The sequence below is a fragment of the Musca autumnalis genome, unplaced genomic scaffold, assembly GCF_047663935.1.
Source record: "Musca autumnalis isolate F117 unplaced genomic scaffold, ASM4766393v1 scaffold_5, whole genome shotgun sequence".
Classification (NCBI taxonomy): domain Eukaryota; kingdom Metazoa; phylum Arthropoda; class Insecta; order Diptera; family Muscidae; genus Musca; species Musca autumnalis.
The window spans coordinates 96,343,373-96,368,090 of record NW_027412088.1 but is presented as its reverse complement, the minus strand read 5'-3'; the positions used below and the strand labels follow the sequence as shown (position 1 = coordinate 96,368,090).

The following is a 24,718-nucleotide window of genomic DNA, read 5'->3' as shown; positions in this document are numbered from 1 at the left end:
AGTAAAGACCGCGTCTTTAAAAACCTCCTTTGTCTCGTCTTTAAAGACCTCCTTTTGCTAGTCTTAAAAACTGCCTTTTGTTTGTCTATAAAGACTCCCTTCAGTTCGTCTATAAAGACTCCCTTCAGCTCGTCTATAAAGACTCTCTTCAGCTCGTCTATAAAGACTACCTTCAGCTCGTCTATAAAGACTACCTTCAGCTCGTCTATAAAGACTCTCTTCAGCTCGTCTATAAAGACTCCCTTCGCACGTCTATTAAGACTCCCTTCAGCTCGTCTATAAAGACTCCCTTCAGCTCGTCTATAAAGACTTCCTTTAGCTCGTCTATAGAGACTCCCTTCAGCTCGGCTGTGAAGACTCCCTTCAGCTCGGCTGTGAAGACTCCCTTTCGTCCTTCTATAAAGACTCCCTTGTACGGTTTGCTGTTCCAAGCTCAACCAATATTCCATGTTTTATACAGTTCATCCCAAAAACTTTTTTGTTTTCATTTATTTTTAATTTTTTTTTTTTTTTTTTTGGGAATATAAGGATCGAGGGATTTATTTTAAATTAATCAAGTGGTGAAGGCCAAAGCGTTATTGCTTTGAGGTTATGGTTGGAAATAATTGCAGTTCTGCACCATGGAATGCTAATTGAAATGTAGTAATTTATTGGAAATGTGTTTTTTTGAAATACAAAGTCAAGTGTAAAGAATGCCAAAACAAAATCAAAATTCTAACCTTACTTAAATTAAAAGAGAAAAAGTTCAAATAACCATCAACAGCAAATTCAATATTTTATCCTTTAAGGATAAACCATAAAGAACATTAAATATTAAAATTACAAAGAAATACAAAAAACACTTTCAATGTTGTTTGGAAAATCTTTTCATTTTTCAATTTTCCAATAAATTGTTGTTGGGTGCAAAGTATTTTCTAGTTTTAATTTAAAGTCTTTTGAAATCCGACACAAACATCCGGATGGATTCGCCTTCATAGTTTTTCAACAAGTATGTGAGTAGTTGAGTGTGCGTGTATGTGCAATTGCATGCGTGTTTGTGGGGATTTCAAAGTTTTACAATAAAGGTGAAAGATAAAGAAAGACGACGGTATGTACACCCACATAGACTCACATATATGTAGCTAAAATCTACAACTATATTAACATGAAATTCATTCATACACTTTTGTTTTAAAACAACAACAATGAAAGCTAAATGACGTCGTATGAAAAAAGAAGCAAACAGAGTTTCCACAATCATTTTGTTTTTTGCTGAGCCCATAAATTTTGCAAAAGTCTTGTAAATGTTAAATATAGATGAAATTGTTGTAGTTTGTGTGTGTATTTTATTCCATTTGGTAGTGCTGTTTTTATCGGATTGCATTGCACAAACTTTGTATTGAAAAAACAATAGCAATGTTCATTTTCACCATACAGCACCAACCAACCAACACTAACATAAAACACATGTCCTTGAAATATTCAACTATACAGTGAATACTAGCAACAACAAAAAAACAAGAATTGACATCATCCAACGTCATTGTCAGACGCTAGGCACTCAAAATCTCAAATAAAATCTAAACTATTTATTCTTATCTGTTACCTTTCTTCCTAGCCTTCTTTGAGATAGCATTCAAATAGAAATTGTATTGGAGTAGATGCTAAATAATAAAGACAAAAAAGTGAATTCTAACATATTTCCAACAAGATTAAAATAATACAGTCTTCATAGAAAAGCAGGGAATTTTTAGAAAACAACCGCAACGATGGAATCTTTATAGGCGTCCACAAGATAGTCTTTACAGACGACCATATGGAAGGCTTATAAACGACAAGGATGACTTTAAAGACGCCTAAAAAGAAGCCTTTATAGACGACTACAAGGGGTCTTCATTGACGGTACAGAGAATGCTTTAAAGACAACAAAGAAGTCTTTAGAGACGATCACAAGGTAGGCTTTATAGACTTCGTGGTCGTTTATAAAGGCTTTATACAAGCCGACCATGGAGGCGTTCTTAATAGATAAAAAAACATATATAGAAAACAAGGGAAGGACAAGGTTTTATAGACGACTGCAAGGGAGGTTTTACAGACTACCACAAAGGTATATTTTTTGAAGATTACAAGGGAATCTTTTTAAACGACCACAGTGGACCCTTTATTTACTACAGATGAATCTTTAGAGACGGCCTTCTAGACGATCACAAAAATTCTCCACCCAGGACTTTCTTCGTCCATAAAGAATCAGGAGCCAGTGAGCGTGTCATGTGGTCGCAATCTACATGCAGGGCATGTATTGGTTATCGTGGCATTAATACGGTCCCTTGAGTTAAGGCGGATGTATCGTCCCGATCTTAACTGTGCTAAAATGGCTCGTGTGCTTGGCAGCTGGCGTTCTTCTGCTGCGATGGATGGTCTACGGTTACGGCATTCACCCTGCACCTTTGCAAGGCTTGCGCAACTGCATCAGTATGAATGCTATACAAGCCCGTATGTATGCTATTCGTTTATACCTTGGACCTCTCTCTCCATATCATTAAGATCTCTCCTGAAGCAAGTACTACATCGTAAACATCTTGTTGTGTTGATGTACCGGTAAAATCTTCGATTGTCCACTGTGTAAAGACGAAGCATCCTGTTACAGCCCTCAGAGCGACATTCTGCCAGGTTTGAATATTCTTTCACTGCATAGCGCTAACATTTTTATACAACACTGCCACCGCAAAGCTTACCTTATAAGAATTGAAGAAGGTTTCTTTGTGAGCACCCCAAGTGCTGCCGCCAACGACTTGAGGACATCGTTTTTACATCTGATCTTGTCGCAAATAGCAGCGACTTGCACGGAAGTCTTAAACATGCTGTCGAACTTTACACTAAATATCATGGGGTAGTTAGTGGTCGGAATTAGGGTACCATCGACCAATATGTTCAGGATCATTTCAGCCGTCCAGTTGATGAACAGAGTGGCAGTATATTTAACGGCGAATATTTGTATATTCCTCAGATGGAAGAACTGCACTAAGTCAAGGAGTTGGCCTTTGCGTTTGCTGACAAACTTTTCTGTTTTCAGTACTAACACCAATCTTCCCCTTTTCAGACTTCAGGAATTAGGAGCGTGACTATCGGTAACCTGAGGATTTTGGAAAGATACTCGATCCGGTTCATAAACCTATTTTGGATTTTCCATGAAGCTTCCATGAATGGGTTTACTACACCGACGTAGCCCGTAATTAAACTTAAAACCATTTCGTGTCTGGGCAAAATGTGAACTTTTACGAGTAAAATATAAAAAACAAATTGAAACGGCATTAAGTTCGGCCAGGTGGAACATTTTATACTCTCCACCATAACCTTCCGATATTGCCCATCTATTCCTCAGCAGGAATATATAAGACCACCAAGGGAGACAAAATACCAAATTTTAGCCTTTTCTGTTGAATAATAACCAAAATACCGAAAATGGCGAGGTATAGTTTTATGGAGGCTATATCAAAATGTACCGACAATTCTCTGTATGAATTTTTTGATACGCCCGAATAAGATTCAATGCAAAATGTTAGCTATTTCCGTTGAATTATGTGGCTAAACCTTAAAAATTCTTAAAAGTGTGAGCTAACATTCCCTGGGAGCTATACAAAAAACGTGGACCTAAACCAATAGTATTCTGCAGGAATGTTTAACACCCCCAATAAAGACTGAATTCCAAATTTCAGTCGTTTCGAAGCTAAAAACTTAAAAATACCGAAAATCGGGAGGTGCTATTCTATGGGGGTTATATGAAAACATGGGAGTAATTTAGACCCTAAAGATGACTAAATACCATATTTTAACCATTTCGGTTCAATAAAGTAGCTTAAAAATTGAAAACACGGAACATCGGGAGGTATCGTTCTTTAGGAGGTCTATATCAAAACTTTTGTGGTGGAGGTACCCTCAGTTGAAGCATCGGTCTTCAGTTGAAGCATCGGTCTTCATCGGAAAAATTACGGATTTAAACGAAATTTGGAAAAAATATTAGGAGATCCAAAGTTTAGACCAAATCGGTTGCTCCATTTAAGATAATCGTGCATGAATGTTTTTGAAATTTTTAGGGAGACATACAGGAAGATGCAGACAGACCGATAGTGTCCATCTTTGAACTTAAACTAAATTTAGACAAAATATTACGAAGCTCAATTTTCCGACAGAATCGGCTAACCCGCTCGAAAGTTAAAAACGTTTACCTTTGTAATGGAGGTAGCGAATACAAGTTGTTGCACAAAGTTGTTGTATTCGATCTTCATTGAAGGTACAATTGGTAATTTGTATAAAAAGTTTTCAAAAACTTTGCGTTTAAGCTACCCAAAGAAGTGGACCGATAGAGTCCATATTGTAACCCCATCGATGCCTGGTGGAAATTTTACGATGTGCAAAGTATGGACCATCTCGGTTACTGCCTTCATGTGTTATCGTGCGCACAATTTTAGCCTATCTTCGAACTTAAACTAAGTTTGGATAAAATATTACGAAGGCCAAATTTTGGAACCAGTTGAACCGTTCGTGCGTTCCAGCCAGACAAATACATGGACGGACAGACCTGGATAAATCGACTCCAAATTGTCTGAAACATATTTCGTCCCAAAATACTTGGCGTTTAAAACCATTACCTCGACGAGGTAGATTTTTTCCGTATGAAAGTGTATTTACCCTCGTAAGCATAAATGCTGAGGGTATAATTATGACTAACATCACCCTGCATCGTAAAAACTTTTGATAACAACAATAAAATACCCTTTTATTTGCCTTGTCACTTTCGAAGTATTTGTCACTTAGAATAATTGACCCCTCCCTTAGGATAAGTCAACGTGATGTCACACAGTTCGAGAATTGAATTTTTCCGGCACGAAAGCTGTAACACTTCGAATGAACTGTGGTTAACTAACTTTATAGAAAGCATTTGCAGAAGTCAGTATTCCACATCAGGTATATAGCGATAAGGTGCAACAGTAATATTGATTGAAATTTGGCCATGATTAGAAGTTGAGTTGACCAAAGAGAAATGACGGTAATCCGTCATCCTTGGTTATATCTAGCTAACCGTGATACTCTCGTATAAAATTGAAGACGTCTTTGCCTCTTTGTTCATCGTTTAGGTTAGGTTATAGGATGCGCAGCTGCCGTTGCTTGTTGGCAGCAACTTCACACGGAGACCAGCGGTCCATTCTGATCATCCTGAAAAGAGACAAGAAGGATAGTCACTAACGTGTAGCTTCGCGAGGTAGATTTGTACCAAAGGCAAGGCGTTCCACAGGTATTTGTAGCACAAACAAATATTCTTTCGATTTTCCCTCTAATTTCAATGGATCCTCTGTGTTTGTTCTGGAAGAGACTCTTCTGTTGTCCTAATATTTTGACAGCAAGACTACTTTGATGCAGGATGTTGCCACATAATCCATATCGTATAGGTCTGCATGATATGGCCTAAGGAATGAATTTACAACATATACACACTTTTTAGATATGTATCTATGTACATATATTTTCAATAGATATATGGAAAATCCATTTGCATATTTTTCAATAGTTTTCTTTTGGGCTAGGTGGAAAAACTAAGACAGACAGAGACGTAAGGCGCAACTAATGGACATTGATGAAGTTCAATATGGACATGTTTAGAATATAGAATTGGATACTTTATTATTCTACAAAAAAGGAAAATTGATGTGGTCAAAAAATACATGCGAATAAAATAGTCACTAACCGATTGGCATACAGGCAGGCAATATGTCTAAGTGAACCTTAACTTAGACAGGCAGGCATCAGTAACTAAAATCGAAATTGAAACGGCAGGGTAATGTGTAATGTGTTAAAACACTATAATAAAATGTTGCACATATGCGATTCCAAAATATACGTACATAAAATAATAGAGTGGCAAAAGAACAAGCATGGCATGTAGATTTTAAAAACAAAACCCTTAACAAAGCAAATAAGCCCTTTTGTGATGTTCTTGCTGTTGTGGAAATGACAGTTTAAATTCATATTAAAAACTTAAACAAAACCCATTCATAGGAAGAGAAGTGATAAGATTCAAATTAATGTCGTTTTCGATGTTGCCTGTAGGTTGTTGTCAGTTTCTGTTCTGTTGGTTACGGTGTTGCCAATATTAATATTGACGTTGTCACTGTTTACTTAGTACAACAACAGATTAGTGAATGGTGTTCGTGTTCTGTTTTTGATCCCCCCACCATCTTTGTGTACACAAACATTGTTGAACACCGTGCTTACCGCCAAAATCCGTTGATAATACATATATTTGTTGCACTGACATTGATAACCTTCCTTGTCTTCGTTGCCGCTGTCGTCCGTCGTCGTCAAAAGGTGTCATTATTGTTTGGGCCAACTCTTCTCTATATACATACATACATAGATATATGTATGTATGGCAGCATGTTGTACGCTCATCGTCGTCATTGTCGTAGATTGTTTAGAGAAAACTTTTCTTTGGACGTGAGCCAAAAAATGTTGTTGGAAAAACACTACTGAACTTGTCCCCGAATGAAATGAAAGCGAAAAAAGAAAACAAAATATTTGCCATTAAGCAAATTTTTCAGTGTTATTTGCCCCCCAAAACAGCAGAAAGCCTTACCAATACGCTCTGAAAAGGCACCCGAACTATGACGTGCTACCAAAATTCTGTAGAGGGTTTAAATGTTAAACAAATTATGGACCTCTCAATCACTATTCCTGTCATTTACTTAGACTGATGCCTTTTTATGGTAAACCTCAATGAGGCAAAAAAGTAAATGCGTTTTGGAAGGATGTGGATAATAAGTTTTTAATATGCAAAACCATTATTGACATTTTGGAATATTTTACAATATTTAATTCCAATTTGTTAAAAAAAATGTCGGGAAAATTAAAAAGAAGCGTTATCATCCAGTTAATTAGTATAAAGATGTGTTTCTAGCAGTGTACTGTCCACAATCTGTGCCCAATATGAATTGAAACGCCTGCGCTAACCACAACATAGTAAAGTCTCCTCTATGCAGCTAATCTACGCTGACACCCAAAACACATCAAACCTAATTGACTCCCTCCCAAAAGAAGCCGACTCTTTCTCACCCTTTGTCGCTGAATATACACTCCACGTCAGTAGAATAGAACACCTACATTTCTGTTAATGTTAGCTTATTTATCCCGAAGCGAATGAATCTGCGTCATGTGGGAATTTAAAGTCTATTATGTTCCGTATCAAACACGGAAAAAATTATGTTTCTAGCTCTTCGCGAAATGATTTTCTGATCATTTTTCCGATAGCACTATGAAAAATAGGTATTTATTTTTGGTCATCAGGATAGAACAGTCATTTTATTTCCGCGAATTTTTGAGATATTAACGCTGCATTCTCTTTCAGTCGACAAGGCAAGGATTTCTAATAATTTTTCACCAAAGAAAAAATAAAAATAATTCCGCGAACATCGAAATAACAGCGTAAAAGGGTTTAAATTGACAGATAATTGAGAAATCTCAGAATGTCGATATGAGCCGCGAAGCTATGTCATATTTCTTCACAATAAGATAGAATATGACACAGACAACCTCGATGGATACAATCGAGTGCTTCGGATGCTGATAACATGGAACATTTTTAAAACAATTATTAAAACCGTCAAAATTTCTTATAAAAACCTAGATGTTTTGTTCAATAAAGTGATTTTTCTGCGAACAAGTCAGACGTATAAAGGTTTGGAAATATGCTCCACATTTAGAGGAAGATAATCTGATATCAAAACAACCGCTATTTAAATACACTGAGGGAAATTTTAGTACTTTTTAAGAGCAACATACGAAACCTAAAACCTCAATTTCCATGACTGTGTTTTCCCGCGATAACGGGGCTTTTACATATGCGAGTTCAGTTAAAAGACTACTAAATCGTAAAATCCGGTATGGAGAGAATAACCTGGTGGATTTATATTGGAACATAAGACTGTTGAGAACAGTCGCGAACACCGAAATAAGAAAGCATATAAAATTGAAAGTCCAAAGGGTTTGTTCAATTTGAAAAATGTGCTAAAATTTCCCTCAGTGTATTAAATAGCGTATGTTTTCAAATCAGATTATCTTCCTCTAAATGTGGAGCATATTTCCAAACCTTTAAACGTCCGACTTGTTCGCGGAAAAATCACTTTATTGAACAAAACATCTAGGTTTTTATAAGAAATTTTGACGGTTTTCATAATTGTTTTAAAAATGTTCCATGTTATCAGCATCCGAAGCACTCGATTGTATCCATCGAGGTTGTCTGTGTCATATTCTATCTTATTGTGAAGAAATATGACATAGCTTCGCGGCTCATATCGACATTCTGAGATTTTTCAATTATCTGTCAATTTAAACCCTTTTACGCTGTTATTTCGATGTTCGCGGAATTATTTTTATTTTTTCTTTGGTGAAAAATGATTAGAAATCCTTGCCTTATCGACTGAAAGAGAATGCAGCGTTAATATCTCAAAAATTCGCGAAAATAAAATGACTGTTCTATCCTGATGACCAAAAATAAATACCTATTTTGCATAGTGCTATCGGAAAAATGATCAGAAAATCATTTCGCGAAGAGCTAGAAACATAATTTTTTCCGTGTTTGATACGGAACATAATAGACTTTAAATTCCCAGAAGATTAAAAACGCAGATTCATTCGCTTCGGGATAAATAAGCTAACATTAACAGAAATGTAGGTGTTCTATTCTACTGACGTGGAGTGTAGTATATATTTTTTCCTAAGTTTCCAAGATTAACAGAATGAACCACAAGATCCCGAATGGAGTAGCGGTTTTATAGAGCAGCTACGCGTCATTTATCGTAACCTACACCAACCTAAGTCCTCTCTTTCTTTTTCCAAGATCAATAAACCGTCGTCCATTTTAGATGACCTAACCCCATTTCCAGCAACAACCCAATTGATTCCCTAGTAATTTAATCCATTCTAGGGTCTAGGGTAATCTGGGGTAACATACAGACCGGTCTACTGCTTTTAAGAGTTCAACAAGGACGGACCATTTAATATATCTCATATGTATGAGATCAACAATCATCCGAAGTATATGAATTTGCCTTTTTGGGACTACATCATTCTTCGGTTTTTTATGTCTTCCACAAAAAAGGGGTCGTTTGCATACCATACTGGCGCAGCATAGCCTAACATACAGACCGGCCTACTGCTTTTAAGAGTTCAACAAGCACGGACCATTTAATATATCACATATGTATGTCATCAACAATAGTCCCATCGTCATGATCGTTGAATCATCCGAAGTATATGAATTTGCGAAAGTTAGAAAATAAACAGTTCCGAGCATACCGCCCCACCTTTTGGAACTACATCATTCTTCGGTTTTTTTATGTCTTCCACCAAAAAAAAACTCGTAGAAAAACTCTTCCAACAGCTTGGCATCAAAGGCTCAATGGACTTACCATGAGTGTTCGGTCGTACGACTAGTTCTGGTTCAATCGTCGACTGATGTGGTCTGATCCTTTTCTGGAATATATGTTAATGCTGGATAACTTGAAATCCCTTGGGGAGGAGTAGTGCCTCAAGAATCGTCGCTACTAGTTACAGAAGTAAAATTGTACTGTATGGCAACTTTCCCAGGTTTCAGGCACAATAGGGTGGCAAACGATAGATTGAGGATCTTGTTAGTAACTCACTCAGATTTAGATTCCGTGTGGGCCCAATGCTTCTGATGATCAAACGTTTCATTTCTGCATCATCGCTCATCGTAAATTGTGGTGGTATCACCAAGACTGGAGGAGCTCTTTTACATCCCTCTTCTTCGCTCTTTCACTCTCTGGGTAACGCACAAGACTCCCAGTCATCGGACCTTCGGGTAGAGAACTGTGTCAAGCCTCCGTTTTGCTTCTTCTTCTTCAACAAACTCAGTAAGCTCTACGCAGAGAAAACCGTAAGTATTTGGTATGTGAGGTGTCAAAGTCAATCTGGCCAGCAATCTCAGGGCGTTGAACTGCATTCCTTCTCACACTACGTAAAACGCCGTTTGCATTACAGTTTTTTGCCGGGTTAACCTTCTTTATGAGGATTTATTGACATTTGAAACCCAGTGAGTTTATTAAATCCGGTTAAGTACAAACGGGGTATAAATCAGAAATCAGAATCGCTATAAGGCTCATTACTGGTCAATGTGGCATCAGATTCATGACCAGCAAGTGGAGGACAACAACATTGAATATTGCAGGCTATGTGAATATGTGGAAGAGGCTAAAACAATCGAGCACCTTCCCTGTCGGTGTCCTAGACTGTCAATCATAGGGTGTTTGGTGTGTATGATATGGCATATCTCTCTTATTTTTGATAACTGCAACAGGGTACCTCCTCATGTCAGCGGACCATCTGCATGAGGAGACGAAGATTCTTCTTGAAGTTCTTGTTCGGGTGTAACCGTTAGAGTCATCCTAGTCACGATATGGTGGATAGGACTCCCCCATCCAGGCATGTCAGGAGTGATCTTTATAAACTACAGAGAGAGAGAGGGAGGTTCTATATCGTTGAACCCCTAGATCAGCATGCCTATCAAGCAGGTTTGGATAGCATTCACACAGGTGCCATAAACTACTATCTTGTGAATGCTGTCTAGGAGTACATCCCCCATCTATCGCAGCTGAAGAAAGTCTTCTGCCACGACAAACCAGAGTAGCAATCTCACGGCAGTGGGTTCTTTGTACCGGATTGACCCGAAACCAGCGGCTGTTGCCCCAGGCTCAAACCTATGTTGCTGCAACAACAACAAACCAGAGTAGTTTTGATGACATAATGCAAAACATCAGTACAGCATGTGGCACAGGTCCGCACAATTACCCGGCACCTTTTCAATTGTCCTGCCAAACCTACTCAACTAATTTTAGTAGATTTGTGATTACAAAACATCGCAGCAGCCACATTTCCAGACATACGGCGACATTTCAGCTAGAAATTTTACAATATTTGTAATTTCTCCGTTCCCGTACTTTTAGAACAAATTTCAGTAAATGTCAATACTTGACAAATCGTTCATTCGCAAGTATTACTGCATATTAAAAAATCAACAATTTTATTTAGCCACTATAATAAAATTTCTTGTCCTTGTTTTCAATTTTAAGATATAGTATTAAATCAGTTTTTTTGTTGGAATAATTCACCGATGTATCTACCTTTGTCAACCAATGTCAACCCTGTTTTTGACAGAATAGGCCATAACAAGAAAAAAATTGTAATCAGCTGTGGCCTACCTTATACCAAGGCGAATTTAACAAGGTGATCCAATAGTTGACGTTAGGTTGTAGTCTTCATTTGCTGTCAAATTTTTTTTGCGCGAAATATCCACAAAAGTTAGAAGAAAACGTTAAAATATTATTCGCGAAGCTTAAACAAAGATGTTGTACACAGATATTTTTTATAGAAGCGAAATATTTGTTATTTATTTTTGATTAAAAATATGTTTTGACAGCAAATGAAGACATAGGTTGCTATTATTGTATCACCTTCTTTCTTACACCATGCCTTATACATTATTGTACCATGGAGGTACATGGAGGTACTGCAGGTCGTCATCCAGTAATTCTTATACAATATTTTTCATATTATAACCATCACAACGTTGGAACCGAAAGTTTCTTTACTCCGACGCGTAAAGTCTGAAATCTTTTTGATTTGATCATGTGAAGACTGCATGTGTCCCCGCATTGACTTCATACTTGAGAAATCAAAGTCTAAGCTACGCAACAACGACACAGAATGTTGTTGAGAAATATTTCTTGAGCATTGTCAACCATTTCATACAAATCACAATCTTATGGACAGACATCTCACGTCAAAAAGTTGAATAAACAAGAAAGAAAGCAACAGTCAGCGGTGCCGACAGAGATATACCCTCAGCCCAGGACTTTCATCTTCTTCTTTTTTTGTAAATTTCTAGGGAAGTATGGACTTGCCCCAGAAAAACATTGTACCGTCTTAACTACGGCCCAGCAAAATGTTTGTAGCCAAAGAAGTAGTTAAATCATGAGTGCAAGTGATTCCGGACTACATCTTTTTACGTGAAAGAAGTCATGATTTTTACAAGGGCATGGTGCAGTGAGGATACTGTCTAATTTGCTTCTTAAGCACACATTTTGCATTAGTTCTTTGTAGTGAATAAATCACAACAACATATGATTCAACTACTTCTTTGGCTACAAACAAAGATGTAGTTCGAAATCACTTTTATTATTTTTTGTATACAAATTACTTTTTATGGATGCAAACATAATGCCGTTATTATAATTAACAAGAAACAAATTATGTTCTTTGTCTTTTTAAGTTTTTTTTTTTTTGCAAAATTTTGAAATTTCTTAAATGTGAAAAATGTATGAAATGGATTCAAATCGGACATTGTCAAAATGTGAAGAACGGACTGCATTTTTCATGACTCTGCGTGGACTGCTTCAAAAAAAGCTATTCAATCACTACTTCACAAGGAACAACTTCAAATAAATTTTGCTGGGGGCCGCATACACAACATGTTGCCAACTATCCCAGGCGAGTCCTTAAACTGCACTCTTTCGAAACTTTGTATGAAAGGTACGCGAAAGGGTGGTCCGAGGTAGTCATTATTTGGACGTAATTCGGGTGTTATATTACATACTACCCAGTTTAGTTGTTGCCGTCAAGGTTTCTTGGAGCTTTTAGGACATTATCTCAGGCCAAATTTTGCGCACCAGCCAGAAAGACATACGGACGAACATTGCTCAATTGTCTGAAACAGATTTCGTCCATACGTACTTGGATCTAAACCCATTATTTCGATGAGGCACATTTTTGGTCGTATCAAAGGGTATATACCCTCTTTAGCCTAAAGCCTGAGTGTATAAAAATACACTACAAAACTTTATTTCATCCCTGCCCTCGAATGAACAGTAGCTGAATGTTAAATAAGAGTTTTTTGACCTAATTACAATTTAGATGCTGCAAATTGTTTGTTACGGTCTTAGTTCAAGTAAATTTGGGGTCTATTTACCATGTACCACAACTTTGACCTGAAAGTATAAAAACATCTGTGAAACGCCTCTGCCACATCCATTCATTAGCTGAATAAATAGTCCTTTTTGTATCCATGATAAACAAATAAACACATCCTGTACAGTTATCTCTACAAAATCCTATCTACTTGATACTCAATTGTTTTAAGATTTTCCCGTGAACCTTTGAAAAATTAGAAAATAATATACAGACACTATACTTCATTTTAGCTGCTGTCATTAAGCCTCGACGACGACATCATCATTTTTTAATTTTCAAAAGTAATTTGGGAACAAATAAAATTCAAGTAAAAAGGTTAATTTCCGTTGTGTACATTATCACAACAAACTTTATTGTGAATAATTTTTTGCCAAACCGCCAGAATTTGGAAATTTCTACTTTGGTTTGCTTGGGCATTTCCTTAAACACCCAAACTCATCCACTTACTAAATGAGCGGTAAAGAAGAACAAGACCTTCGTTTATCACTTGGAGTGTCGTCTATTTAGCTGACAGTTATTTTTCCGCCAGTTTTCGGCGGTTTATTTACGTAGGTTTACTCGAGTTGATTGTGTGCTATTTTGTCCCGGTTTGTGTGTGTATCCTTAATGACCATTATCTAAAACATCTTCCAAATACTGTAAGAGAAAAAAGTTGTAAAAAGTGCTTAACAACAAATCCTTCTAACACGTGACAACATAGACGTCCGACATTGTCATCGTCATCATCAACCACAGCCAGCAACAACAAAAATATCTTAAAATTTGCATAAACCCCCCTACAACACCAAGTGTTAGGTGACATCATTTAATGCCATCAGGTGTTTTTTGCTGTATTTAGGGGATTTGTTTATTCTTTATTGTTTTTGTGGTTCTTGGTAAAAAGGCATTCTTTTGGCAACAACGTCAAAGAAACGGCTAGGAGGAAGGAGGGCGTTGTTGTTATTTTGTAATTTAAATAAATTTTATAATTTGTCTGTTCAGCAGCATTTTGTGTTGTTTGTTATTCTGTTCTTCTGAAGCAAAAAATATGTCGTGTTAAGTTAATTAAATTTTGTTTTTTTTTTTTAATAAAATGTAATAAGTGAAAATAAAAATGAAATCTGGCATTCAAAACAAAAGACGTAATCAGATAAGCGTGCAATGAAATAAATATCAAGTAGAATGAACAGTGATTTTAGTAGCATTTTTAATAAACTTAAAACATTCCAAACAAAAAAGTTCCAATAATTTCAACAATTTGAAATTGAGAATTTATAGATATTGGATCTATTTGAAATCTGTGAATTCCAAATTACATTTTTGTTCTTATATTTCAAAAACTGGCAACAAAAGTTTTCTCTTTTTCATTCGAAAACTTATAGTCCTTTTTGTTTTCATAAGTAAGTGGGCGTTATAAACTATAGAACAACAACAACGACATCACCACTGGCACAATCGCAATTCCATTTGAAACTTTTACTTTTCCAAAAGGAATTCCAGAGTACAATACATTACACCACAATCAGTTTGAAAAAAATAAAATAAACAATTTTCAACGCCAAAGTTTTTCTTTCTTCTTCTTCATCGTCAGCTTAACTTTAGCAATGTTTATTCTTTATATATTTAACTGCATTTCTTTTGTGTTTGTTTCATTATGACCAACCAACCAAACGACTGACGACCAACTATTTTCACTTATATTTGTTATTGCTGTGTTCAAGGATACTTTTTATACCCTACACCACTGTGTGGAAAGGGTATTATAAGTTTGTTTTGGTAAAAATTCATGTAACACCTCGAAATATTCGTCGGAGACCCCCAATGTGGTATGCCAATCTTCATATCTCGACGAGATAAAGCGATTTTGGGATGTGTGTCCGTCCGTCTGTCCATTATAAATTGCAAACAAACACGAAATTTTGCATGGAGGTCGGGCTCAGACCAGAATAGATCCCTATTTTTGTTGGTGATGATAGTGATATATTTATCGGGTGAAATGCACCAAAAACATAATTTTATCCGATTTTGTACCTGCTCTGTAGTTCGCAATAATAATCCGATCGCCTCGAAATTTTAAATAAGGTAAGAGTATATGACAAAGAAGAAGCTTGCAATTTGAGATGGCGATCAGATAATATTTAGTGGGCTATATGGACCACAACTTTTGTGTGAAAATTTTTATTTTATATCTTTTTTCCTGGAAGAGACATTCCGGGCAAGTAAGCTATACTTGGAATATGAACGCTTGACCTTTCTATTGATGTCAATTGTGTTGGTGTACATGATAAGATAACAGAGTTACAGCCTAATATACCCAGTTACTTGTTTGTAGTGTTATCATAAACACACTAGGATTCGCAATTAGCTAAATAATCACGAAATTTTGCACGAGGTAAGAGTTTAGGTAGAAGAAGATGCCTACAATTTTGGATGATGATCTGATATTATTTAGCGGGTGAAATGAAACATTACTTTTGTATGAAGGAGGACATATACCGACAAAGTAGCCTACATATGGAAAAAGAAGTATTGACCTTTCCTTCTGATGCAAATTGTAATAACGAGTCTGCTAGATAACGAGCCTATTGCTTAATATATAATGTGTTTTGTGTAGAGAACCACATTTTCCTATTCCCAGTTCTTGCATTATTGCAAATTACATGGTGCACTAACGTTTTAATTGTCCAATTGGATTTTTATGCATACGTTGCAGCATGGGTCGCTTTGCCACCTTTTTGCAAAACGGTTCCCCAGCCAGTCATTATTGTTTAAGCTTATGATGCGCTACCAGAACCCACAAACTTATTTCTTACAATAAGTTTATTTGTTCCATAAAGAAATTTTAAATTGTGAAAAGCTAATTCCCAGTGGTAAAGGTGTAGGGTATCACATGGTCGTGATAGCCTTGGCTTACTTGTTTTTGTTTCAACTTGAAAAAATAAAGAAAATTAAGCGTGCCGAAAGTTGAAATAATAAACTTTATGTTGTATTTTATTGCAGTATTGTTTGTTTACCAACACTTTTGCAAAAGAAAAAAACCAAAGAATAGAAATCTTAAAGAAAAAAACGTTCATAGTGTCGATTGTAAAATCAGATGGTATCATATTATCTGCACCAAAAGTAGAAACAAGTAGGAAGGAATCATGTATGCTTATTAGGGTTATGATTTGGAATTTTTTTTCTCAAAAATGATTTGCTGTAGTGATAATTAATGAACTTTTGCCTATTAATGCCTAAAATAACATTTATACCACTTTGAAAAAAAAAATTGAAAAAATACTGTGAAATGAAAAATGAAAAGAAAGACTTCTTCATATCAATGATATGTAACCTCCTCCAAGTTCGAACGATAAATCACCGCTTGTAGAGGCGATACAACGTTTGTTAATATGTAGGTATTTTGTTAAAATTTAAAAAATAAAGCCCTAATAAACATGTGCTTCTTTGATTTCTAAAACAAAACATTGAAACAGCTTCTCCTTTTTCTATGAATTTCCAGCGACCCCAAACTTTTCTGCAAGAATTCTACTTTCTGCGAGAATTTATGCATTTAGTGGAATGATGTGGAAACATAAAAATTGAAAATGTAACGAATTTTCATTCATGTTTTCCAAAATATTCAACCAAATGTGAAAAATTATTAGTTTTTTAAATAATTTATAGACATTTCCTTGTTTTGTTTACAAATACAACTGGCAGTAACGTTACAAACAAAAACAAATTCCTTTGTGGTTGTTGTTCGAGTTGTACTTGTTGTAGTATTAACTTTACCTTATATTTGTTCTACCATGCCATGATTTGGTATAAACCAATATTACGCTACCTACATATTCCACGCATATTGAAGCAAACTCGTGATACAAAATGGATATATTTTATATACGGCATAACTTTTGCGTTTGCCTCTGTTTTGATCAGAGGCTGGGGGTATATCTCAGTCAGCACAGCTGACTGAAACTTTCCTACTTGTTGATGCTATGGTTGTTATTCTTATATTGTATTTCTTGTATAGCATTTCGTTGTTGTTAATATACTACGAATGACAAAGTATAATGGTTCGACGAGGCGATATTATTAACAAGTAAAAAAAACGTAAGTTTCTCATGGTAGAAATTTGTATACCCTCCACCATGAAAATATTAGGTCTGTCTGGTTACTCTAAAAGTTGTAACAATTTGTACCAATTGTTGCTGGAAGTCGTCTGTTAACACAAAAGTCAGCAAAAGAGAGCGATTTGAGAGAGACATTTTGACAGATCGTTTACTGAGAGGTTGCAAATTCTTGCTCGACAAATTTCTTCTAGCAAGCACTAGCAAGTCTTCTTCTTCCTGAAAACAATCAATCATTTGTTTTTAATTATTCGTTGATTTATTTTTGTGAAAATTAAAAACAATTTTATTGTGCAAATAGCAAGCCTAATTGTGTTTTTTGTTTGGAGAACAAAGTTGCAAAGTGGAAAAAATACTTTTTTGGGTCATTTTCTTTTTTATTTTGAATAAAATACAACATTTTTGCTTCCTTTGGTTCCTTCATTAGTGGACAAATTGTTCTGTTTTGGCAAGTCAGCTGATTGCTTGATGGTTTTTGCTGGGAAGGTGTCAGTTTACTTTTCACAATTTTCTTGCAGAGAATAAAAACTCCTTACTCTCTGAGAAAGTTCTTGTTGGACAATTCTTGCTGGAAAAGTAACCAGACAGACCTATTATGTACTAAAATGAAATCCTTATTACAAATTACAGCAAATTTGGTATGAAAATGTAGATTAAAACTTCAAAGTACACGAAATCGGTCGGTGCCGTTATATAGGGGCTATATCCTAAATTCACAAGTGGAGAAGTTTTTGGACACTGTCATATAAGCAACAGACTTACCTCCTTTCTTGTGAAGTGGACACAGATACGCGTTCTTCCTGTCAGATGATGCTAACTAGCTGATACATAAACCTTACCAGCGTGTCACCTCCGGTTTTGAACAGCTCGGCTGGTAAGCCGATAGCTTCTACTGCCTTATTATTCTTTAGCCGATTTATTGCTGTCTATACCTCATCTTTGCCGGGTGGTATACATTCAATTTCATCTTCTGGGATTGGATATGTCTTCGCTAGTTTTGGATACCAGCAGTATCAAAAAAAGTTCTTTCCATATCCTGAGCACACTATATGTATCAGTTCCAAATTGCCTTGCCCTTCTCTACAGGAGAATGTGATAGAATTTTGGGCCTTCATTGTGGCTCCTGTACATCTCGATTTTTCACACTTGCACTTTTCCATTGTCATTGATCGTAGATTAGTTCTTCGGTAGCTGCACAACACCCCTTGTCATACCATGGGTTCCTAGGTGAAGGTCTCTGATATCCAAATATGGATTTTGATATGTTATTGGGACGAGGCAACAGTGGTTCAGAAATCGATTTTCCTCCAATTTGTTGTCGTCACCGAAGGTCAATTTACATATGGGATTAGATCAGTGGTGACCAACAAAATGCAATCAAAGCGAAAACATGTGTGAATGTATTAGTGAAAAAAGCAACAATCAAATGGGGTTTATCGTTTGTTTTTATTCACATATAGTGTGCGTAAGGTAGAAAAGCAAATGCAAAGACAACTCAGTGGAATCGCTGAGTGAACACAGATATTGTGTTCAATATATTACCGTAGCGTTTACACGAAGTTAGGTATTTTATTTTCCCTCAGTAGTGCCATTCTCTAATTAATTTTTTTGGTTACCGACAAAAATCGGTAAAATTAAAATGTTTATAATTTCGGAAATTGTCGATATTTTTCTGTAAGTCCATATTTATATTTTCTTTGCGGCAATTGTCAGTTTGAAGGAGAGAGAGGTGAGGCATATGGTAACACTTTGCCTCTCAACACCCTCCCTCACCGACAAACTGACAATTGCCGCAAGGAAAATTGCCTAGTGTAAAGTCCATATTTACATAATCCCCATTTTTGTCGGTAACTCAAAAAAGAGAATCGCATACAACATTTTAGTGAAATTACAATTTTAGTGGACTAGAGCTTTTATGGACATAGTTCCGTTTTCACAGAATGATGCCTGAGAGTGTCCTCTTTCTGCCCATATACATATGTATACATTTGTACCCGTCCCGTTCCGACCGTTTTACACTTTTTTAAATTTATTGAAATTACATTGGTAAAATGTGTGTTTTCCATACCGTTTTCCATATAAATTATAGCTTTTTTACATAAATGGACATTTTTTTAATATATGAGCTTTTATCAGGTATGTGATGAAAACCGATTTCGATCTCAAAACGAGTCAAAAACGACTGTAGGTGTGATGCATGTACATTTCCGACATCGAATTGTTTTCGATATCGGTTTCATATTCCATTTTGTTCTATGGAAAAATTGATCAAAAAGACGTGTGATGCAATCCGATAATCGTTTATTTTTATCGTTTTGAAAACGGTCATATTTTTGTGGTCGATTGAAAAACGATGTAATAAATTTGGTTAGATTTTTTGTGAGAAAGAGTTTGAAATGTAAGAACAGGACTATAATGATAAATTAACATTTATTTTCCTTATTTTTGGAATATTTTGTTAACAAAATATTTGAGATTTTGATAAAAAAAAAGCACAGAACAAAAAATCTACTTGTAACATCTCCAAATTGGTGAAGACACCCGCTTAATATGTTGTTATGCGCTGTTTCTAGTTCTCATCATGTAATAGCACAAACATTTCCTCACTAAACTCTCATATAGGCCAATTTAAATAAGAACACACATTTATTTTATTTTCCATTAAATTTTATTTCGGCTTTTGCCAAAAAGTATTTTATGTCGCTTTCAGCTGGAGATTCGGGATCACTAGTCCGTTTTTTGTATGGGGGAATTTAATGAAATTGAAACAACGTGGAATTGAAATTCGATGCGATTCCCATCACATCTAAATACAATTCACTCGTTTTGGACAAATCGTTTTCATACCAAATCGATTCGAAATTCGTCACATACCTGTATATGAGTTATATGAAAACCTATGGATTTTTTTTTTGTTTTAATATCGGGAAAAAAATTTAAATTTTCAGAATAAAAATTTAAAAAATTTAAAATTTGTTCCAAAATTAAAAAATACTCCTTAAGGCCTCCACTCACTATCATACTGTCGGGCCGATGAACCACTTTTTGTATACACACACATACATGACAAGTGTGTAGCAAACCTTTCAGTCAATACTCGAAATCTTGAAATTTTCCTCAAAAACTGAATAAATTTTATATTTTTCTTTGTTACATCGCAAACATTATTTTTTGTTTTTAACAATTTTATATCCACTAAAAGTCATACTGTCGGACCGATGAACCCCTTTTTGTATACACACAGATACATGACAAGTGTGTAGCAAAACTTTCAGTCAATACTCGAAATCTTGAAATTGTCCTCCAAAAATAAATATATTTTTCTTTGTTCCTTCACAAACATTATTATTTGTTTTTAAAAAATTTATATTCACTATCAATCAAGCTGTCGGGCCGATGAACCCCTTTTTGTATGCACACACATACATAAATAACAAGTGTGTAGCAAAGCTTTCAGTCAATACTGGAAATCTTAAAATTTTCTTCCAAAAATGAATAAATTTTATATTTTTCTTTGTACATTCACAAAACATTATTTTTTGTTTTTAAAAATTTTATATTAACAATTTGAAAAAAAAATCCATTCGCCAGACTGATGGGGGGTTCATTTTGATATCAAAACAGTTTTGATTTTCATCAGTCTTGAAAAACTCACACATATATTCTCATATTTTTAAAAATTTACACATACCTTCATTTGCTGTCAAAACATATTTTTAATCAAAAATAAATAACAAATATTTCGCTTCTATAAAGAATATCTGTGTACAACATATTTATTTAAACTTCGCGAAGAATATTTTAACGTTTTCTTCTACTTTTTGTGGATATTTCGCGCAAAAATTTTTGACAGCAAATGAAGACTTCGGCCTGAATTCGCCTATTGGATCACCTTGTTAAATTCGCCTTGAGTGGAATTCTGTAACTCATTTTTTGAGTTACCGACAAAAATCGGTAACATTAAAACGCAAAATTATGAATGATAAGTTCAAATAAAAGTTGACAGCACTCTTTCTATCGGTAGAACTTTACGACTACTTTTTATTCGTCGCTAACTTACCGCAAAACATCGTTAATTACCGAAATTATAAGCATTTTAATTTTACCGACATTTGTCGTAACTCAAAATATGAGTTACAGAATTCCACTACAGGCAACGTACAATTTTCAACAGTGGCAAAATGACCCTCCGTGTAATGTTGGCGACATTTCCAGAGTATTTCAGCCATGTACAAGTGGTGTCTTAGACACGTAGGACCCATGGTAGAAGCAAAATGGTAGATTTAAATCAAAAAAATAAAATATATATAAAACCTTGGTTTTTCCAGAATTCATAACTTGAAAACTCACCCACTTCGTCACCTGAAATGCCCGAAGACGAAACCCTCAACGTAACCCTTTGAGGTTTACGTCTTTGGGCATTTCGGGACGTTTTGTTGTTGTGTTTTAACACCTTTTTTGAGAATTTCATAAAAAACGCGAATAATGAATGAAGTATCAAGGTTGCATCAAATAATCGAATTGTGGATATGATTAGATGTTTGTTCCAATGCTTTAACATACCTTTTTAGTTCTACCCATTTCATTGAGCTAATATGAATCGGGTGCCCTCATTGTTCCTTCTGGGATGTTTGTAAGTCTTGACCTTTTTTACCTTTATTATATTATTATCACCATTAAACTATGCAACATGGATGACGTTTTAAAGGTAATGAAGTGTGCTTTCTAATGCTGTCAATAATTTAAAAAGGTAAATAATTGTTCAAATAATTTATTAAAATAGGCTTAAATGTCGCTTAGGGGCACCTCTCGGATCGGGCTGACGATGTCCACGTTAGAATTATAAAAAGTCCAGACCCATATCTCGGGAAGGATGGACTTCCTCCCGGAAAATTATATATCGTTGTGTTCAGGGTGCCAAGGGCTACCTATGGTAAAAATTTCGGACCGATCCCAGAGGTGCCCCTAAACGACACTTGTTCCCCATTTCAACGCAATCTGCCCTAAACAAGACCTAATAGTATTTATATTTAACCGGATTTAACAAACCCACTGGGTTTCAAATGTCAATTCCTTTGCGTATACGTCAAATAAATCCTCATTATGAAGGTTAAGCCTGCAAAAGGCTATAATATAAACATGGCCTAAGCCAACATTTAAAAAACCGGTTCGTGTTTTTACGAAAACCCTACGTTTACTCACATCCAAAAAGCACAGTGGTAAAATGTCAAAGCCAGGTTTAAATTCAATTAAAGCTATAATGTTGTTGCTTTATATCGCCGACTTAGCTTATTTGATTTGTTTACATTTTATTACCATGTCCTTCTTAGAGACATCTATTGGTAAATGCCTCCATGTCTAATGCTGAATATCTGTTAACGTGTAAACAATGATAATTATTCCTGCAGACAATCAGGCAACAACAGAAAAACACATTCACATTGTTGCCTCGTGTTTTTGTTTTGACCATACCGACCGCATCACTCACGTCACGTTCGCAAGTTTGTTTTTTTTTTATTTCTTCTTCATTCTTTTGTTTCATTATAACGGTGTGTGTGCAGAATAGCACTTGTTTCCATTTTTTTTTTGTAGATATAAATACCTTTTCATTAACAAGTTGCACACAAATTGTAAAACTGTGTAGTTTCATAATACTGCCAGTCGGTCACTTTTTTCTTCTATGGATTTACAATTTTTTCCAATGTCAACGCATTTGCGTGAGAGGATATTTTAATTTGCGGGTACTTTTTTCGGCACTTCTACTTGAACTTACCTTTAAATTTTTATCATACTATATCCAATCGATGAAAGAGTTTTTTGAGTAGGATTTTCAGGCTGAAAATTTTTAATGTTTTTATTATTGGAGGTATTCAAAATTAACGATAATGTGCGTTCGCGTTCGCATTATTTAACTGGATGTGTTGCGTTAAAATTTGTTGTAAACAATACTATAAATTATGTCACGACAGCTTTACAATTGATCAGCTGTTTAATGTTTTTTTTACAATGCTTCTTCATACTTCTTCGGCATTCAAGTGAATTGATAGCACAGCCCATGTTTTTATTTGCTAATGCTTTGTTTACATTTACGAACGTCAAATGAAATCGAGATGAGATTTCATTTGACGTATAACCTATGGATTGGACAGCTGAAATGTGGAGTGGATTTCGTAAATGTAAACAAAGCATAAGAGTACGTTTATACTAGCGCTTACTACGATGATAAATGGTCTGTTCCAGCACTCCAAGAATCTACTAATTTGTACTATTTTTTCTGATAACATAAAGGAAAAAATGCTATCGTAGTAAAAAATAGTAGCTTCTTGCAGGTTCTGGAACAGAGCAAAACTCTTCTACAGTTTAATTTATACATCTTATGGGTACTTTTCACGATATGTTTTTAACAAAGTTACAACCCATATGTATAAAACATATCGTGTAAAGTACCCATTACAGTTAGGAGGGTTGGCGTTTTTTTGTTTGGGATGACGACTTCTATTTTGTTTTTCAAAATAGTCAGGCTTAATCCCATAGTCGTTGTTTTAATATTTTATTAAAACAACTTTAATTTATTAGTGGGAAAAATTGGCGGTGTTTACCAAGGGGTAGGGCAGGGAATACTATAGTTTCAGATCTCGCCACAGATCTTCATCAGTTCCCTTATTTCTTGTTTTTCAACAAGAAACTTTTTATACCCAAGTGCCAATTGCTAGCTCAAATAGATACATGTGCAAAGAAACACTCTGATCGAGAATTTCTTTGGCACTACCTAAACTCTAGCAACTTCACTTGCAAACAAAACCAAATTTTTCCCACTGCTATGCGTTCGTCGATTCTCGACGAAAAAATACATAACTAATTTGTTGGTATTGCATACTACAGCAATAAACAACATTTTGACGGTACCCGGTCTCACAATTAGGAGGGTTGGCGTTTTTTTGTTTGGGATGACGACTTCTATTTTGTTTTTCAAAATAGTCAGGCTTAATCCCATAGTCGTTGTTTTAATATTTTATTAAAACAACTTTAATTTATTAGTGGGAAAAATTGGCGGTGTTTACCAAGGGGTAGGGCAGGGAATACTATAGTTTCAGATCTCGCCACAGATCTTCATCAGTTCCCTTATTTCTTGTTTTTCAACAAGAAACTTTTTATACCCAAGTGCCAATTGCTAGCTCAAATAGATACGTGTGCAAAGAAACACTCTGATCGAGAATTTCTTTGGCACTACCTAAACTCTAGCAACTTCACTTGCAAACAAAACCAAATTTTTCCCACTGCTATGCGTTCGTCGATTCTCGACGAAAAAACACATAACTAATTTGTTGGTATTGCATACTACAGCAATAAACAACATTTTGACGGTACCCGGTCTCACAATTAGGAGGGTTGGCGTTTTTTTGTTTGGGATGACGACTTCTATTTTGTTTTTCAAAATAGTCAGGCTTAATCCCATAGTCGTTGTTTTAATATTTTATTAAAACAACTTTAATTTATTAGTGGGAAAAATTGGCGGTGTTTACCAAGGGGTAGGGCAGGGAATACTATAGTTTCAGATCTCGCCACAGATCTTCATCAGTTCCCTTATTTCTTGTTTTTCAACAAGAAACTTT

General features: G+C 35.4%; 2 protein-coding genes across 3 annotated transcripts in view; one reads left to right on the top strand and one right to left on the bottom strand.

The window, feature by feature from the left end:
• Nucleotides 1-23,099, bottom strand: part of Tpc2 (Thiamine pyrophosphate carrier protein 2) — a 146,492-nt gene extending 123,393 nt beyond the window's left edge. The window contains exon 1 of one of the 2 annotated variants that reach the window (XM_073956140.1): nt 22,879-23,099. The gene's annotated coding sequence lies outside the window, so the exon portion shown is untranslated. Of the gene's footprint in view, nt 1-22,850 lie in introns of both variants that reach the window. The other variant, XM_073956141.1, reaches the window with a different exon arrangement.
• Nucleotides 1-24,718, top strand: part of NaCP60E (Na channel protein 60E) — an 898,928-nt gene that overhangs the window by 723,178 nt on the left and 151,032 nt on the right. The gene's annotated exons all lie outside the window — the stretch shown is intronic.